This window comes from Macaca mulatta, chromosome 7, assembly GCF_049350105.2.
Source record: "Macaca mulatta isolate MMU2019108-1 chromosome 7, T2T-MMU8v2.0, whole genome shotgun sequence".
Classification (NCBI taxonomy): Eukaryota; Metazoa; Chordata; class Mammalia; order Primates; family Cercopithecidae; genus Macaca; species Macaca mulatta.
The window spans coordinates 147,498,678-147,504,938 of NC_133412.1; the positions used below are offsets into that span (position 1 = coordinate 147,498,678).

General features: G+C 45.7%; 1 pseudogene; it reads left to right on the forward strand.

Annotated features, from left to right (window-relative positions):
• The first annotated feature begins 888 nt into the window (after positions 1-888).
• On the forward strand, positions 889-5,849 carry LOC144329792 (activated RNA polymerase II transcriptional coactivator p15-like; annotated as a pseudogene).
• The last annotated feature ends 412 nt before the right edge of the window (positions 5,850-6,261 follow it).

A 6,261-nucleotide genomic window follows, 5' to 3' on the forward strand; every position in this document is an offset into this window, starting at 1 on the left:
TGGGGAGAAAGGACCAAAATTCCAGCTTTACTGGAATGGAACTTTACTCCACCCCCTAGCATTGAGAACCACTGCCCCAGAACCAAAGAGAGGCATTTAACTCAGCATGGGGAAAAGTGGAATCTAGGAAGACTTTGAAGAGGAAATAACTTTATTCAAGTATGTCTTTCTTATTTTGAAAACCAAAAAAGTAGGATACAATTTTTGAAAAATTAATAAGGCAACCAAAGTATTAAAGCAAGCAACCTCACCTCTCTAGGGTAATTTAGGTTTACAGATCTTGTCCCCTTTCACTCTAAAAAATGTCCTAGTTTGGGCCGGGCGCGGTGGCTCAAGCCTGTAATCCCAGCACTTTGGGAGGCCGAGACGGGTGGATCACAAGGTCAGGAGATCGAGACCATCCTGGCTAACACGGTGAAACCCCCTCTCTACTAAAAAATACAAAAAACTAGCCAGGCGAGGTGGTGGGCGCCTGTAGTCCCAGCTACTCGGGAGGCTGAGGCAGGAGAATGGCATAAACCCGGGAGGCGGAGCTTGCAGTGAGCTGAGATCCGGCCACTGCACTCCAGCCTGGGGGACAGAGCGAGACTCCGTCTCAAAAAAAGAAAAAAAAAAAAAGAAGTAGCAGGCCGGGCAGGGCGGCTCACGCTTGTAATCCCAGCACTTTGGGAGGCTGAGGCGGGCAAATAACCTGAGGTAAGGAGTTCAAGACCAGCCTGGCCAACATGGTGAAATCCCATCTTTACTATAAATACAAAAATTAGCCAGGTGTGGTGGCGGCACATGTAATCCCATCCACTTGGGAGGCTGAGGCAGGAGAATTGCTTGAACCCGGGAGGTGGAGGTTGCAGTGAGCTGAGATTGTGCCATTGCACTCCAGCCTGGGTGACAGAGTGAGACTCTATTTCAAAAAAAAAAAAAAAAGAAGAAGAAAAAGAAGAAGAAGAAGTAATACACCAGCGTTGCCAGTGAGAAAGCAGGAGGGTGTTTGGCTACTGGAGTGCAGTGGAGGACAGCAATGCGCAAATCAAAGGAACTTGCTTCTTCAAGCTCTTCTAGCAGTGGTTCTGACAGTGATGTTGACAAAAAGTTAAAGAGGAAAAAGCAGGTTGCTCCAGAAAGACCTGTAAAGAAGCAAAAGACTGGTGAAACTTGAAGAGCTCTGTCATCTTCCAAAGAGAACAGCAGCAGCAGCACAGATGAAAACCTGATGTTTCAGGTTAGGAAAATGAAGTACATTAGTGTGTGGGATTTTTTTTTTTTTTTTAGACTTGTCCCCCAAGGCTGGAGTGCAATGGCACGATCTTGGCTCACTGCAACCTCTGCCTCCGCGGTTCAAGTGATTCTCCTGCCTCAGCCTCCCAAGTAGCTGGGACTGCATGCACTCACCACCATGCCTGGCTAATTTCTGTCTTTTATGTTGAGACGGGGTTTCACCATGTTGGCCAGGCTAGTCTCGAACTCCTGACCTCAACTGATCTGCCTGCCTTGACCTCCCAAAGTGCTAGGATTACAGGTGTGAGCCACCATGCCACGCCAGTGTTTGGGATTTTAAAGGGGAATTGATATTAGATAATTGGATGGATCCAGAAGGTGAAATGAAACCAGGAAGAGAAGGTATTTCCTTGAATCTGGAGCAAAGGAGCCAGCTGAAGGAACAGATTTTTTAAAATTTAAATTTAAGTTTAAGATTTTTTAAAATTTAAATTTAAAGATTTTATATATATATATATACACACACACACACACACACATATATATATATATACGCACACATTTTTTTTTATTTTTATTTTGAGACAGAGTCTTGCTCTGTTACCCAGGCTGGAGTGCAGTGGTGGGATCACAGCTCACTGTAGCCTCCATCTCCTGGGCTCAAGTGATCCACCTCAGCCTCCCTAGTAGCTGGGACTATAGGTGCTTGCTGGCATCACACACAGCTAATTAAAAAAAAATTTTTTGGCCGGGCGCGGTGGCTCAAGCCTGTAATCCCAGCACTTTGGGAGGCCGAGACGGGCGGATCACGAGGTCAGGAGATCGAGACCATCCTGGCTAACCCGGTGAAACCCCGTCTCTACTAAAAAAAATACAAAAAATTAGCCGGGCGTGGTGGCGGGCGTCTGTAGTCCTAGCTACTTGGGAGGCTGAGGCAGGAGAATGGCATAAACCCGGCAGGCGGAGCTTGCAGTGAGCTGAGATCCGGCCACTGCACTCCAGCTTGGGCGACAGAGCGAGACTCTGTCTCAAAAAAAAAAAAAAAAAAAAAATTTTCTTTGTAGAGAAGGCAAGTGTGGGGTGAGTTGTCTCACTGTGTTGTTCAGGCTAGTCTTGAATCCTAGGCTCAAGTAATCCACCTTTGCCTCCCTAAGTGCTGGGATTATGGGTGTGAGCCACTGCACCTGGCCAGGAACAGATTTCTGACACTGATGATGCAGTTAAGAAAACTGTGAAATCCAAGCCGTATAAAACCTATACTGTTCTAATTGTACTTGGTTTGTGTGTGTGTGTGTGTGTGTTTTTTTTTTTTTTTTTGACAGGTTCTTGCTCTGTGGTCCAGGTAGAGTGCAGTGGGATAATAATCATGGCTCACTGCAGTCTCCAACTCCTCCCACCTCAATCTCCTGAGTAGCTGGGGCTACAGGTGTGTGCCAACATGCCTAGATAATCTTTAAGTTTTTTTTTTTCAGTAGAGATGAGGTCTCACTATGTTGCCCAGGCTGGTCTAGAACTCCTGAGCTCAAGCGATGCTTCTGCCTCAGCCTCCCAAAGTGTTAGGATTTCCCGGGAGAGCCACCGCTCCTGGCCTCTAGTTGTTTTAATCTGTCTTTTTACATTGGCTTTTGTTTTCTAACTGTTGTTCTCCAAGCTATTGTATGTTTAGATTGCAGAACAACTTGTAAAATGAATACTTGCTTTAATGTGCATTATAGGCCGGGCGCGGTGGCTCAAGCCTGTAATCCCAGCACTTTGGGAGGCCGAGACAGGTGGATCACGAGGTCAGGAGATCGAGACCATCCTGGCTAACACGGTGAAACCCCGTCTCTAATAAAAAATAGAAAAAAAAACTAGCCGGGCGAGGTGGCGGGTGCCTGTAGTCCCAGCTACTCGGGAGGCTGAGGCAGGAGAATGGCGTGAACCCGGGAGGCGGAGCTTGCAGTGAGCCGAGATCTGGCCATTGCACTCCAGCCTGGGTGACACAGCAAGACTCCGTCTCAAAAAAAAAAAAAAAAAAAAAAAAATGTGCATTATTTAAAATGTTCTGAGTAATTGTGTACTTTATAAGGAGAATTGCTCTGTGCCCACCACTTAGTATACAATAAAATCAAGTAATACAATCTTAACTGTTGTGGCCTTTTTTGTTGTTGTTGTTGTTGAGACAGAGTTTCACTCTTATTGCCCAGGCTGGATCTCAGCTCACTGCAACCCCTGCCTCCCAAGTTCAAGTGATTCTCCTGCCTCAGCCTCCTGGGTAGTTGGATTACAGGCACCCGCCACCACTCCTGGCTAATTTTTTGTATTTTTGGTAGGGATGGGGTTTCACCATGTTGGCCAGGCTGGTCTTGAACTCCTGACCTCAGTTGATCCACCCGCCTCCACCTCCCCAAGTGTTGAGATTACAGACATGAGCCACTGCGCCTGGCCCTGTTGTGGCCTTTTTTGATCATGAAAGTTGGTGCTTTTGAAAGCCAAAAATGACAGTTTTTTATAGATCTTTTAATTTTAATTCAGCTTTCACAATAAAACAGATTGTATTGCATTGAACAAAAAAAGTATTACACCAATACTAAACTTGATGTAAAGTGTGATCTCAACTATGAAAATATAGATGTAAATATCTGTATAGAAAAAATCATAATGAAGCATAGCAAAAGGCCATATATCATATTGGTTGTTAATATTTGAGTTTATATTTCAGAGTTATCTTTTGGATAAGATCCAATTTTTTTTTTCTTTTTTTTGAGACGGAGTCTCGCTCTGTTGCCCAGGCAGAGTGCAATGGCGCGATCTTGGCTCACTGCAACCTCTGCCTCCTGGGTTCAAGCAATTCTCTTGCCTCAGCCTCCCAAGCAGCTGGGACTACAGGCGTCCACCACCACGCCTGGCTAATTTTTGTTTTTTTAGTAGAGACGGGGTTTCACCATATTCGCCAGGCTGGTCTTGAACTCCTGACCTTGTGATCCGCCCGCCTCAGCCTCCCAAAGTGCTGGGATTACAGGTGTGAGCCACCAGGTTTAGGGCCAACTTAAAATTAGTTCAAATTTCTAATTAGCTCATAACTGTGATCGATATTTTCTTTTTATTTTATTTTTTTCTTTTCTAGGTTTTAAAAAAATTCACAATCTGGCCGGGCGCGGTGGCTCAAGCCTGTAATCCCAGCACTTTGGGAGGCCGAGACGGGCGAATCATGAGGTCGGGAGATCGAGGCCATCCTGGTTAACACGGTGAAACCTCGTCTCTACTAAAAATACAAAAAACTAGCCGGGCGAGGTGGCGGGCGCCTGTAGTCCCAGCTACTCGGGAGACTGAGGCAGGAGAATGGCGTAAACCTGGGAGGCGGAGCTTGCAGTGAGCTGAGATCCGGCCACTGTACTCCAACCTGGGCGGCAGAGCGAGACTCCGTCTCAAAAAAAAAAAAAAAAATTCACAATCTACTTGGGCACAGTGGCTCACACCTGTGGTCTCAGAACTTTGGGAGGTCAAGGCCAGAGGTTTGCTTGAGCCCAGGAGTTCAAGATCAGCCTGGGCAACATAGCTAGACCCCCATCTCTACAAAAAAAAAAAAGAAAAAAAAAATTCGGGATCCAAATAAGGTCTACAAATTGCAATTGATCATATGTCATTTAACATTCTTTTAGCTTATAGGTTCCTCTTCTACCCCTTTAGGCCAGCTACTATTATCTCATTTTCATGTCCTTCTGCGAAACTGGGTTTCTATACTTGAATTTCCTCCTGCTCTAATCCAGTTTCTACAAAGCAGCCAGAGAAATCTGAACAAATGGAAACCAGATCAACAGTCCATTTAAAGCCCTTCAAGGCTTTTTTTTTTTGAGACAGAGTTTCGCTCTTGTTGTTCAGGCTGGAGTGCGGTGGTGTGATCTCGGCCCACTGCAACCTCTGCCTCCTGGGTTCCAGAGATTCTCCTGCCTCAGCCTCCTGAGTAGCTGGGATTACTGGTGGCTGCCACCACGCCCAGCTAATTTTTGTATTTTTAGTAGAGATGGGGTTTTGCCATTTTGGTCAAGCTGGTCTCGAACACCTGACTTCAAGTGATATGCCGGCCTCAGCCTCCCAAAGTGCTGAGATTACAGGCGCGCGCCACTGCGCCCTGCTCTTCAAGGCTTCTTATGCCCTGGCCTTGCCCATTGCTCCAACTTCTGTTTTTTTTTTTTGAGACAGAGTCTTGCTCTGTTGCCCAGGCTGGAATGCTGTGGTATAATCTCAGCTCACTGCAACCTCTGCCTCCCGGGTTAAAGTGATTCTTGTGCCTCATCCTCCCAAGTAGGTGGGATTACAGGCTTATGCCACCACGCCCAGCTAATTTCTGTTTGAACCTCTTTAGGGGCTAGAAAACCAACCTTGTTTTCCTCTACTCTTCTGTTAATTTTTATTCTTCCTTCCATCCCCACTGTGAATGTTCCTTCCCCAGAGAGTCTTTTCCTAACCACCCTTCATTGTTTCCTCCCACAGCACCTCACTTTTCCCTGCTTCTAGCATTTATTGCAGCTGGTTATATTTTCATTTTGTGCGTTTACTTCATTCATGCCTCTCTCGCTCCACCCCAGGAGGGCATGGATCATGTCTGTTGTGTTCACACCTTCTCTGTCCCCATTTTCCAGAAGCACTCGTAACAGCACAATAGCTATTTGTTTAACAAATATTTGCAAAACCTTCTAACTGGGTTTCTACACTGGAATTTCCCCCTGCTCTAATCCAGTTTTTACAAAGCAGCCAGAGAAATGTGTGCAAATGTAAACTAGATCAACAGACCACTTAAAGTCCTTAAGTGATTCTTGTGCTATTTGTTGAACAAAGATAAACAAGACAATCCCTAACCTCAAAAAACACACAGTGAGGCTAAGGCTCACTGTAGCCTCCACAACGGAGGCTAAGGCAGGAGGATGGCTTGAGCCCAGGAGTTCCAGGCTGCATTGAACTATGATCATACAACTGCACTCCAGCCTGGGCAATGCAGCAAGACCTTGTTTCTAAAAGTAAATAAATAAAATTTTAAAACCCACAGGTCACTGTCTCTGCTTATAC